Source organism: Salmo salar, chromosome ssa10 (assembly GCF_905237065.1).
Source record: "Salmo salar chromosome ssa10, Ssal_v3.1, whole genome shotgun sequence".
Taxonomy (NCBI): Eukaryota; Metazoa; Chordata; class Actinopteri; order Salmoniformes; family Salmonidae; genus Salmo; species Salmo salar.
In genome coordinates, this window is record NC_059451.1 from 66,126,405 (window position 1) to 66,140,715 (window position 14,311).

The window sequence follows — 14,311 nt, forward strand, 5'->3', positions numbered from 1 at the left end:
TCTTATTAAATACTTTTTTCTTTACATAGTTGAATGTGCTGACAACAAAATCACACAAAAATAATCAATGGAAATTCAATTTATCAACCCATGGAGGTCTGGATTTGGAGTCACACTCAAAATTAAAGTGGAAAACCACACTATAGGCTGATCCAACTTTGATGTAATGTCCTTAAAACAAGTCAAAATGAGGCTCAGTAGTGTGTGTGGCCTCCACGTGCCTGTATGACCTCCCTACAACGCCTGGGCATGCTCCTGAGGAGGTGGCGGATAGTCTCCTGAGGGATCTCCTCCCAGACCTGGACTAAAGCATCCGCCAACTCCTGGACAGTCTGTGGTGCGAGACATGATGTCCCAGATGTGCTCAATTGGATTCAGGTCTGGGGAACGGGCGGGCCAGTCCATAGCATCAATGCCTTCGTCTTGCAGGAACTGCTGACACACTCCAGCCACATGAGGTCTAGCATTGTCTTGCATTAGGAGGAACCCAGGGCCAACCGCACCAGCATTTGGTCTCACAAGGGGTCTGAGGATCTCATCTCGGTACCTAATGGCAGTCAGGCTACCTCTGGCGAGCACATGGAGGGCTGTGCGGCCCCCCAAAGAAATGCCACCCCACACCATGACTGACCCACCGCCAAACCGGTCATGCTGGAGGATGTTGCAGGCAGCAGAACGTTCTCCACGGCGTCTCCAGACTGTCACGTCTGTCACATGTGCTCAGTGTGAACCTTCTTTCATCTGTGAAGAGCACAGGGCACCAGTGGCAAATTTGCCAATCTTGGTGTTCTCTGGCAAATGCCAAACATCCTGCACGGTGTTGGGCTGTAAGCACAACCCCCACCTGTGGACGTCGGGCCCTCATACCACCCTCATGGAGTCTGTTTCTGACCGTTTGAGCAGACACATGCACATTTGTGGCCTGCTGGAGGTCATTTTGCAGGGCTCTGGCAGTGCTTCTCCTGCTCCTCCTTGCACAAAGGCGGAGGTAGCGGTCCTGCTGCTGGGTTGTTGCCCTCCTACGGCCTCCTCCACGTCTCCTGATGTACTGGCCTGTCTCCTGGTAGAGCCTCAATGCTCTGGACACTACGCTGACAGACACAGCAAACCTTCTTGCCACAGCTCGCATTGATGTGCCATCCTGGATGAGCTGCACTACCTGAGCCACTTGTGTGGGTTGTAGACTCCGTCTCATGCTACCACTAGAGTGAAAGCACCGCCAGCATTCAAAAGTGACCAAAACATCAGCCAGGAAGCATAGGAACTGAGAAGTGGTCTGTGGTCCCCACCTGCAGAACCACTCCTTTATTGGGGGTGTCTTGCTAATTGCCTATAATTTACACCTGTTTTCTATTCCATTTGCACAACAGCATGTGAAATGTATTGTCAATCAGTGTTGCTTCCTAAGTGGACAGTTTGATTTCACAGAAGTGTGATTGACTTGGAGTTATATTGTGTTGTTTAAGTGTTCCCTTTATTTTTTTGAGCAGTATATATATATTTGGCAGCGACTCTTCTTGGGTATGACATAGTTTTTCCCATTCTTCTCTGCAGATCCTGTTGTGGAATATTCTAATTCAGTGAGAGAGACTTTGTCGTTTCTTCAAACATTCATCTTTATTTAATATTGATTAATTATTGCAATAATGAAGCTGGTCGATCCCACACTCTGAAGTGTGATGCCGAGAGCTCAACGAGCAGAACCGAGCCACAGTACTTTATAGTTAAGACACATCCTCCTGAATACGTGACAAAATAACAGATGTCTGGAATAGGATTTGTATGTGAGAAAGGAGTATCCCCAGCAAGACAGCATTTATTGTGAAGACTGTTCCAATTGTATAGAAACTAGGGTTTGACCCCTAAGACAAGGTTCCTCCCATCAGCCATCCACACCAGAGACATCTCCCCCCTGGTACCTCACAGTATACAAACACCAACTCATTCTATGGAATGCAGGCTGTAGGTTTTATCACCAAGCCATCAATAATCAATTGCTAGCGCCAGGCCCCAGAGGCCCAACTCAGTCCCACAGACACAGATGAGAGAGTACTCATCAAACCTTATTTGATGCATAAACAGTATGAAAACATCATCTTGTAATTGTTCTACCATAATCCTCTCTAGCTCTTTTAGATTGGATGGGAAGCGTTGCTACACAGCTATTTTCAGGTCTCTCCAGAGACGTTCGATTGGGTTCAAGACCGGGCTCTGGCTGGGCCACTCAAGGACATTCAGAGACTTGTCCCGAAGCCACTCCTTTGTTGTCTTGGCTGTGTGCTTAGGGTTGTTGTTCTATTGGAAGGTGAACATCCCCACAGCATGATGCTGCCACCACCGTGCTTCACTGTAGGGATGGTGCCAGGTTTCCTCCAGACGTGACACTCGGCATTCAGGCCAAAGAGTTCAATATTGGTTTCATCAGACCAGAGAATTTTGCTTCTCATGGACTGAGAGTCCTTTGGGTGCCAAGCGGGCTGTCATGTGCCTTTTACTGGGAAGTGGCTTCTGTCTGGTTACTACCATGAAGGCCTGATTAGTAGAGTGCTGCAGAGATGGTTGGCCATCTGGAAGATTCTCCCATCTCCACAGAGGAACTCTAGAGCTCTGTCAGAGTGACCATTGGGTTCTTGGTCACCTCCCTGACCAAGGCCCTTCTCCCCAGTTTGCTTAGTTTGGCCAGGTGGCCAGCTCTAGGAAGAGTCTTGGTGGTTCCAAACTTCTTCCATTTAAGAATGATTGAGGGCACTATGTTCTTGGGGAACTTCAATGCTGCAGACATGTTATGGTATCCTTCCCCAGATCTGTGCCTCGAAACAATCCTGTCTCAGAGCTCTGAGGACAATTCCTTCGACATCATGTCCTGGTTTTTGCTCTGAAATGCACTGTAAACTGTGGGACCTTATATAGACAGTTGTGTGCCTTTCCAAATCATGTCCAATCAATGGAATTTACCACAGGTGGACTCCAATCAAATTGTACAAACATCTCAAGGATGATCAATGGAAACAGGATGCACCTGAGCTCATTTTCGAGTCTCATAGCAAAGGGTCTGAATACTTATTTAAATACGTATTATAACTTTTTTTATGAATTGGCAAAAATGTGTAAAACCCTGTTTTTGCTTTGTCAGTATGTGGTATTGTGTGTAGATTGCTGAGAATATTCTTTTTAAAATCCATTTTACAATAAGGCTGTAATGTAACATCATTTGGAAAAAGTCAAGGGGTCTGAATACTTTCCAAAGGCACTGTACCCTTTGAAAAAATTATTATTAATGATATGTCAGCAAATAATTGCCACTATAGGTGTTTTTTACACTGTAATTCAAGAGAAGATATTTTCTGCCCATGTTGTCCTTTTTTAGTGGGCCCTGGTCAAAACAGGAAATAGGGTGCCATTTGGTTTGCAGACTTAAACTGTCATTTCCTCACATTAGAGCCTGAGTAGTGAAAATATACTCTCCATCTATTTTGCATTAGCTTGTGGATGAGGACGTTTCTCCGAAAACATTTTTTCACCTTCTAAAATGTCACCTTAGACCTGAGCACTAGAAGGTACTCTAATTTCCAAGCTGTAAGCAGTTCAGACACGCACGGACACACACGGACATGCATGTACGCACTTATACCCACACACACACACACACACACACACACACACACACACACACACACACACACACACACACACACACACACACACACACACACACACACACACACACATACAGACATCTAACTGCTATAACAATAGGGAACAGAAGGCAGGCCAATTAAGCAGAGAAAGTGTGATAAGAAGAGCCGTGCTCGATGTGTAACCTGCTCAGCACAGTGTAATGAACTCTGTCCGCTGGGGCCCTGTGTGTCTCTGATGACCTAATGCAAAGCACATCTGTGAACTGGTCAAGTGAGAAGACAACCGACCAATTTAGCCTTTATTATTTCAATGGCTCTCTGGCTCTTTAGTGACAGTTTTGTGCATGTGTGTGTGTGTGTGTGTGTGTCAGACAAGGACATTCAAGGGTGTGTGATGGAATGTACTTAAGCAAGTCTCCAGGTCTCAGAAAGTTTACTCATCACGTGATCCACCTTCACTACCCTTTGATCAAGACACACGTCAACACCCTACTTCCTCCACAAAAGACAACAATTAAAATATGCCAGGATGCAGTGGGTTCGATAGAGTATGGGGAGACACTGTAAAATCTGTATAGTTATTCCACCCATGTTCTCCCAGCCTATTCATTCTTCAGTTATTCCACTATTGTTCCCTCAGGGTATCCAAAATAGTGTTCAGCATGCAGAGTGAGTCCACAGGACAGGGACCCAGAACCATTGGGTGTGTAAAACAGGCATATGGACACATCTATGGACTTAGAAGAGTGTTACTGAACATTCGGAAATATGTGTATGGTCCCACCTCATAAGTCAACATAGGATGAATCAGGGCCACCAGAAGAAAAAAAACATGTGGCGAGCTGGCATTTCCCCCCATCACTTTTGATTCAGGTGGGGCAACGTCCCACCCCTTTTGATTTAGTTTAATACAAAATATTGAGGCAAAATCTTTAAAAATAGGGGCAAAGTGACGTTTTTTTTACCAATTTGCCTCATGATTTGTCAACTCACACACAATTTCTCTGTCCTTCACTTCTGAGTGCTGCTGTGTGTGTCTTGAGGACTGATGTGCACTGAGTGTTCAAAACATTAGGAACACCTTTCTAATATTGAGTTGCACCCCCTTTTGCCCTTAGAACAGCTTCAATTTGTCGGGGCATGGTCTCTACAAGGTTTCGAAAGCATTCCACAGTTAGGCTGGCCCATGATGACTCCAATGTGTCCCACAATTATGTCAAGTTGGCTGGATGTCCTTTGGGTAGTGGACCATTTTTAATAACACAGTAAACTGTTGAGCATAAAAAAAACAGCAGCATTGCAATTCTTGACAGACTCAAACCTGACACCTAATACCATATCTCATTCAAAGGCACTTAAATCTTTTGCCTTGCCCATTCACCCTCTGAATTGCACACATACACAATTACATTTGAGTAATTTAGCAGATGCTCTTATCTAGAGCGACATACAGTAGTGAGTGCATACATCTGTCATACTGTTTCGTATTGGTTCCCCTTCGGGAATCAAACCCACAACCCTGGTGTTAAAGACCGGGCTCTGGCTGGGCCACTCAAGTGATTAAAGTGGATTTAACAGGTGACATCAATGAGGAATCATAGCGTTCACCTAGATTCACCTGGTCAGTCTATGTCATGGAAAGAGCAGGTGTTCCTAATGTGTTCCTAATCAGATTCACGGAACTCCACCCCCACCTCTGTGTCATGATTTTTTTTAACTATCCCATGTGGCTGCACTTCTCATCCTGGGACTGTCCCGTTTCTCAGACCCTTTTCAGATGTCCCAACTTTTCTTTCTACAAAAAGGTCATTTTGTCAGCATGACGCATCAATTCATTTAGGCTACAAGAATGTAGACCGAGTGACAATAGCCAAATGTCATAACACTTTTGGTGTTTTGTAACCGATGGTTCTCTTTCCATTCATCAATTGGCGTGAGTGCACAGTGCACTGTTTGGATGCTGGAGTTATTTTGGAGTGGACAAACATGCGCAGGTAGTCTACTTTTTGAAGTTATGTATTTGACAATAAGATGAAAACATCATGCCAAATTAAAAGGTAACACTTTTTTTTTTTTTTACATTAAATTACGTCTTTACTATTAGGTCCATAATAAATAGAAAATGCTAGCGCGTAGGCCCCACGAAAAAAAAATTGGCCCCCGAATGTCACGGTATAATGTGCACTCTGGCCCAGAAACCCAACTTGTATTTTTACTTAAGTACTTTTGCTGCTCAGTAATGATCAATTAGCTAATATAGCAACTATTGAATTTGAAGGGGAATTTCTATCAGAACCAAAATGAATCAATCAAAGATTCAGTAGTGGAAAAAGTACCCATTTGTTATACTTTAGGAGAAGTAAATATACCTTTATAGAAAATGACACAAGTAAAAGTGAAAGTCACCCAGTAAAACACTATTTGAGTAAAAGTCTATAGGTATTTGGTTTTAAATATACTTAAGTATCAAATGTAAATGTAATTGAAAAATATACTATAATTTCAAAATGCTTATTTTAAGCAAACCAGGCAGCACAATTAATTTTTTTCTTTACAAATAGCCAGGGACACACTACAGCACGCAGACATAATTTACAAATGAAGCTTTTGTGTTTAGTGAGTCCTTCAGATCAGAGGCAGTAGGGATGACCAGTGATGTTATTTTAATAAGTTTGGAATTGCAACATTTTCTTGTCCTGCTAAGCATTCAATACGTAATGAGTACTTTTGGGTGTCACCAACTTTTACTTTGACTTCACCACATTCCTATAGAAAATAATGTACTTTTTACTTCATACATTTTCCCTGACACACAAAAGTACTCATTACATTTTGATACATTTTGAAACAAATGCTAGTCCCACTAAGCCCAAACCAGATGGGATGGCATATTGCTGCAGAATGCTGTGGTAGCCATGCAGGTTAAGTGTGCCTTGAATTCTAAATAAATCACAGACAGTGTCACCAGCAAAGCACCCCCACACAATAACACCACCTCCTCCTGTCACGGTTGTCGTAAGAACGGAACCAAGGCGCAGCGGATCTTGAGTTCCACATATTTATTACAAAGTGAAACTTTAAGCAAAAGCAAATAAATCAATAAACGAACAACGAAACGTGACTATGTGGTGCACATGCACAAACACAAAACAATATCCCACAAACACAGGTGGGAAAAATAGCTGCTTAAATATGATCCCCAATTAGAGGCAACGACCAGCTGCCTCTAATTGGGAACCAAACCAAAACACCAACATAGACATTTTAAACTAGAACACCCGCTCGTCACGCCCTGACCTACTACACCATAGAGAAACAAGGGCTCTCAATTGTCAGGGTGTGACACCTCTATGCTTTACGGAGGGAAATAAACATGCGGAGTTCATCACTCATCACTCACACTGCGTCTCACAAAGACACAGTGGTTGGAACCAAAAATCTCCAATTTGGACACCAGACCAAAGGATACATTTCCACCGGTCTAATGTCCATTGCTTGTGTTTCTTGGCCCAAGCAAGTCAAATTAAATCAAATAAACATTTTGAGGTCACATGCACGGAATACAACAGGTGTAGACCTTACAGTGAAATGCTTACTTATAAGCCCTTAACCAACAATGCAGTTTTAATAAAATACCTACAAAAAAAGTTACGAGATAAGAAAAATAAATAATTAAGGAGCAGCAGTAAATAACAATAGTGGGGCTATATACACAGGGTACCGGTTCAGAGTCAATGTGTGGGGGCACCGGTGTCAAGGTAATTGAGGTAATTGTGTACATGCAGGTAGGGTTATTAAAATGGCTATGCATAGATAATAACAAAGAGTAGCAGCAGCATGGGGGGGGGTGCAAATAGTCTGGGTAGCCATTTGATGAAGCTGTTCAAGAGTCTTATGGCTTGGGGGTAGAAGCTGTTTAAAAGCCTCTTGGACCTAGACTTGGCGCTCCGGTACTGCTTGCCATGCGGTAACAGTCTTCTTTTTATTGGTGTCCTTTAAAAATGGTTTCTTTTGCAGCAATTCGACTATGAAGGTCTGATTCACACTGTCTCCTCTGAACAGTTGATGTTGAGATGTGTCTGTTACTTGAACTCTGTGACGCATTTATTTGGGCTGCAATTTCTGAGGCTGGAACTCTGATGAATTTATCCTCTGCAGCAGAGGTGACTCTGGGTCTTCCATTCCTGTAGTGGTCCTCATGAGAGCCAGTTTCATCACAGCGCTTGATGGTTTTTGCAACTGCACTTGAAGAAACTTTCACATTTCTTGAAATTTTCCAGTATTGACTGACCTTCATATCTTAAAGTAATGATGGACTGTCATTTCTCTTTGCTTATTTGAGCTGTTCTTGGCATGATATGGACTTGGTAAATAGGGCTATCTTCTGTATATCCCCCCCCCCCCCCACCTTGTCACATCACAACCGATTAGCTCAAACACGTTAAAAAGGACAAAAATTCCACAAATGTACTTTTAACAAGGCATACCTGTTAGTTGAAATGCATTCCAGATGACTACCTCATGAAGCTAGTTGAGAGAATTCCAAGAATGTGCAAAGCTGTCATCAAGGCAAAGGGTGGCTACTTTGAAGAATCTCAAAAATAAAATATATTTTGATTTGTTTAACACTTTTTTGGTGACTACATGATTCCATATGTGTTATTTATAATTTTGATGTCTTCACTATTATTCTACAATGTAGAAAATAGTAAAAATAAAGAAAAAACCTTGAAGAGTAGGTGTTCTAAAACCTTTGACCGGTAGTGTATCTCAATCACTCCCAAATACTTTGAAACTTGTAGGTACATTCAGCTTCATCTCAAGTTATAAAATTAATCTAACCAAATCAGCCCTACTGCCTCTCAGGACCCCGACGGAGGACTCCATCTCTACCTATGGAATCCTAGTAGTTTCCCACTTTAAATAATTGGAATTAGATATATTTTCTTCCTTAGATAAAAATCATTGCCAGAAACTTTAAACCGAAAACTCAAATCAAGTAAATCCGACCTCAGTAGATGAATTAACATCCCAGTCGCTTTAACAGGCAGAATATCTATTCTCAATTTCTGTAGTTCAAAGCTTCCCATGTCTCCACCTTATGGTTATTGGGATAGAATCCATAGTGCGGTTTCAAAATGTATATGGCAAGGTAAGCGATCCCGGATAAAATTAACACATTTATGTAGAGGGAAAGACGTAAGAGGACTATCTGTACCAAACTTTAAATTGTATTTCCAGGCTTTAGCGTTAGGCCCATCCGATATTTTTCCACCCACTGGCTGGGTATAGTGAGAAATATGGTGTCGTCTATTGCTCTGTTATAGGTGGTTTTCACCGATATATCCGTTAAACAATGTAAACTGCGCTTTGTCCTGTTTTTGCTCACACAATTTCTATTTGGCGCAAAATTTTCAATAAATGTAACTGGGAATCAAAATGGGCTCACGAATGGACTCATTCCTATAATATATAAACAACTTTTGTAAAGCTAGCCATTAAAAAAGTATAGTCTACAGATCTAAGTGAAATGGAATATAGAAAAGTATGACCTTGGCATCCCGTAATCCGAATCCTCAATTGATACTTTTTTACATTTGTAAACAGACTGCATTTAACATCAAGGAAACGTTTTACTATGAAATTGCTATCTGTAATGTATCTGCCATTTTTAAAAGTTATTTTTGTTCTCAAAAGTAGACATTTGTTGAACTAAGCCTTTCGTGAACTAACACTCGCACTTTTTTCCCTCTTACTAGCTCTGTCTTTACTGATAGCTACTTTATTGAGAAAACATGTACTTACTATAATTGTGATATGTGGTTGTCCCACCTAGCTATCTTAAGACGAATTTACTAACTGTAATTCACTCTGGATAAGAGTGTCTACTAAATGACTAAAATGTCAAATGTATAAAAAAGAGTCATAGTACATTCTTTGTGCATGTCATCCGTTTCTGTGTGGCCGGGGCCTTAGCTGTGGTCTTATTAGCCCCTCTCTCCAGGCACCACTGTGCCATGTTGGGTTCCCAGGTTCCAGGGCATAGTGGCAGAGGTCTGAGGAGCACCAGGCTGGCACTGTCAGTGGCACACCATCAGACACACAGAACCAGACTGCTTCCGTATGCCAACTGTCACACAGCAGGGATTGCTGAACACACACACATTCCGACACACTTACAGACATGCACAAACAAGCATACACACACAGATGCATATTTACACACACACACACACACACACACACACACACACACACACACACACACACACACACACACACACACACACACACACACACACACACACACACACACACACACACACACAGCTGTCGGTTCCCAATAATGAGTTGCCCTCTGTCTTGACATTGGCCGAGTAGTTAGGTTCCTTTCTACCACTAATTATGACATGAGAGGGTCTCCAGACCAGTCAATGTAGCCCAGAGCTGACTGTGCATTAGCATATCAAATAGAGGCTACTCTATAATGTGTGATAAGCAGACCTATACCATTATGTAAATGATAGTGTGCTGGCACTCTAACCAACATTTCTAATATATTCAGGACCACTGAAGTCCTAGGCATGTAAAACTGAAATGCGGGAAGAGGTGGGTAGAGTACTGAAAATCTGTACTTAAGTAAAAGTACTTACTTAGATTGTAATTTACTCAAGTAAAAGTATCCCTCTTAAGAAACTACTTAAATAAGATTAATAAAGTATCCGGTCAGAAATTGCTTAAGTACTATTTACAAATATAGTTTTATAAGTTTTTACAAACAAAAATAGCAACTACTTACAGTAGTGCAATTGATTTGACATTAATGTATTATTTAAGCCTGCCAGCACCATGACCAGCACCACTTGTTGACCGTGCACATCAGAGAGAAACTCAGAGTATTTTGACAGATTTTTTTATTAAACTATTCACAACATAGCATTTGTGTGTAGTTGCCCTTTAATTAAATTCCGCACCTCGCAAGAGACCGTTGTGGTTTGCTAGCAGTGTTTCTGTAGCCTACTGCAGGCTACAATGTACAGCGATGCACATATGATGGCAGAGTTTGCGATTAACTTTAAAATTCATAACTGAATATCACATCGCAAAAATTGAACCAAGACATTAGACTATACTTTTTAAATACCTGGTTTGCATACCTATTGCTGCTAGATATCATGAGTTGAAATGTATTTCCTACCTACAGTGCCTTCAGAAAATATTCACACCGTTTGACTTTTTCCAAAATGTTTTGTTTTACAGCCTGAATTTAAAATGGATTAAATTGAGATTTTGTGTCACTGGCCTACACACAATACCCCATAATGTCAAAGTGGAATTATGTTTTTCAAAATGTTTACAAATTCATAAAAAAAGGAAAAGCTAAAATGTCACTAAGTATTCAAACCCTTTGATATGGCAAGCCTTTTTAAATGTATTTAATTTTTATTTAATGAGGCAAGTCAGTTAAGAACGCATTCTTATTTACAATGATGGCCTAGGAACAGTGGGTTAACTGCCTTGTTCAGGGGCAGAACGACAGATTTATACCTTGTCAGCTCGGGGATTCAATCTAGAAACCTTTAGGTTACAGGCCCAACGCTCTAACCACTAGGCTACCTGCCTAAATAAGTTCAGGAGTAAAAATGTGCTTAACAAGTCACGTAATAAGTTGCATGGACTCTGTGTGCAATAATAGTGTTTAACATGTTGTTGAATGACTACCTCACACCCCACACATACAATTATCTGTAAGGTCCCTCTGTCGAGCAGTGAGTTTCAAGCACAGATTAAAACAGATGAGAAAGTTTTTGCAATGCCTAGCAAGGAAGGGCACCTATTGGTAGATAGGTTAAAAAAAAGTAGACATTGAATATCCCTTTGAGCATAGTGAAGTTATTAATTACACTTTGGATGGTGTATCAATACACCCAGGCGTCCTTCCTAACTCAGTTGCCGGAGTTACAGAGTTGAATGGCTGTGATAGGAGAAAACTCAGGATGGAGCAACAACTTTGTACTAACTCCACAATATTAACATTAATGACCGAGTGAAATGTAGGAAGCTTGTACAGAATAAAAATATTTCAAAACATGCATCGTGTTTTGTTCATATCACTGAGTACCACTCTTCATATTTTCAAGCATAGTGGTGGATGCATCATGTTATTGCTATGCTTGTCATCAGCAAGGACTAGGGAGTTTTTTAGAATAAAAATGTATGTAAAATCCAAGAGGAAACCTGTTTCAGTCTGCTTCCAACAGACACTTGGAAACAAATTATATTTCAGCAAGACAATAACCTAAAACACAATGCCAAATATACACTGGAGTTGCTTACCAAGACGACATTGAATGTTCCTAGTTACAGTTTTCACTTAAATCGGCATGGAAATGTATGGCAAGACTTGAAAATGGCTTTCAAGCAACCAACTTGGCAGAGCTTGAAGAATTAAAAAAATAATAATGGGCAAATATTTTACAATCCAGGTGTGCAAAACTCTTAGAGATTTACCTAGAAAGACTGACAGCTGTAATCTCTGCCAAAGGTGATTCTAACTCAGGGGGTTGAATACTTATGTATTCAAGATATATATTTACTGTATGTGTATTTTTTTTACAATTGTTCACATTTTTCTTCCACTTTGACATTACTGAGTATTTTGTGTAGATCGTTGACAAAAAAATCGCTATTAAATCCATTTTAATCCCACCTTGTAACATAACAAAATGTGGAAAATGTTGAATACTTTCTGAAAGCACTGTGCCCTACTGCTGTCATTCTTTTGTGAGCTGCTCCACTGACAACCAGTTGGGAGCTGCACTCTTGCTGCCTGATAGATGATGGCCTATCCCGCTCAGGCTATGTATGCAGTGCACACGTGATAAATAATCTACATAACGAACTAACAGCTTCCAGAAGTCATCTGTTTTTTCATCAATTATATAGCCTAGATTGAAAATAGTATTATTACAAAAATAATTCCACTGGCTCAAGCAGGACCCTGACTTGGATGATTGACTGGCCTGGAGGGTTTCCAAAAACTCCCCGAGCCAGCGGCCAGCCCTGTATGTTGAGCAGAGAGTAACTAGAAAGTACTAGTTCCTCAAAAAATGTACTTAAGTACATGTAACGTGTTAGTTGTAGTGCGTTACTACCCACGCAGGACAGCACCTTAGTTGACTTCAGTAATGTTTAAAGCTGACACGTTTCGGAGCAAGGTCCTTCATCAGTACTAAAGTTATTCGCTTTTAGCTAGTTATATCAATCAAATGGTGCACTAATTCAAAAGTATATCTCTGGCTCTGTTTGGAAGCTGTGAGATATGGAGTATCCGTTCTTTTGCAGCATTGGGTTGGAACCGGTGAGGGGAGCTAGATGGAGCTAGACCAGACACTCCATCTAGTGTATGTGTGTGTGCGTACGTGCGTACGTGCGTGCGTTCGTGAGGGAGAGAGACAGAGAAAGACAGAGAGAGACCGAGGGAGAGAGAGAGAGTCAGAGAAGTTAGATAGTGTGTGTTCTTGACCAGGAGTCAGGAGTGGGTTGGACAGGAGTGGGTAGGGGCAGGGTTGAGTGAATCTAGTTGGAGTGACTACCTGCAAACTGGGTACATTCCCAGAACATTAGCTAAGAATCCCATTAAGTTAAGATCTAACATTAGGATGATAACATCCCAAAAACATGAAAATAACGTTTTTGGTAACATTATTATTATATTTACATTATCAATGTTCTCCTCACAGTCACTAAAATGCTGTGCACAATGTCTATAACAACCGACACAGAACATTCCCCAAAAGTTCTCGTTAGGTTTCCAGGTAATGTAATAACATCATGTACCAGTAATGTTTTCCCAGCAAACCAAAATTGTTTCTGTGAAAGTTTGCACAACATTCGTTAGGTTGTGGCAAATGTTCTCATAAGACAAAAACTGTCCAGTCGTGCTGATTATTATACAATGTTTGGATAAAACATGCAGGATTATGTTTATTGTCATGTGTCGTGGAGGCAGTATTGATCTGTTCTGGGAATTCTGTCCGGTCTCTGTGGGTCTATGGCAGCCAAGCTGGAAGGGCTGGCTGTTATTTATAGTGCTGTGATTGGTGGGCCAGTGAAGAAGTTATTGCAGGCCTGGCCATTACTCTGACAGAGAGACTCAGGGGGAAGACAAAGAGACAAATTACAGCAGGCCTGTCAGAGAGGCATACAGAGTGACGGGAGGAGGAGTAGGAAAAAGAATCAGAAGAAGATGAAGAGTATGGGGGTAAGGAAGAGGAGGAGTGAAACAGCTCCCTCTCGTCTTTCTCCCCCGACCCTCCCTCTCTTTCTCTCTCTCTTATCCACACTCTCTCTTTCTGTCCACCCCATCTCTCTCTCTCTCTATCTTGTAGACAAACTCCAAATTCATAGGAGGCAGATAGTTAGGATGCCATGTGGTTGGTTAGTTTTCTGTGCCTCAACCTGTCTCCCGTTGGTGCTCTGTAGACAGGCAGCTGTGGGACTAGAGACAATAGAGTAGCAGTCACTGCTTTCCATCTCTCCTATGTTAACAATACAGTTGAAGTCGGAAGTTTACATACACTTAGGTTAGGCCATTAAAACTCGTTTTTCAACCACTCCACAAAGTTCTTGTTAACAAACTATAGTTTTGGCAAGTCGGTTAGGACATCTAC

At 41.4% G+C, this 14,311-nt stretch overlaps 1 protein-coding gene across 1 annotated transcript in view; it reads left to right on the forward strand.

Moving 5' to 3' along the window:
- The window catches only part of b4galnt4a (beta-1,4-N-acetyl-galactosaminyl transferase 4a), a 497,908-nt gene that overhangs the window by 275,770 nt on the left and 207,827 nt on the right, over positions 1-14,311 (forward strand). The window lies entirely within an intron of this gene.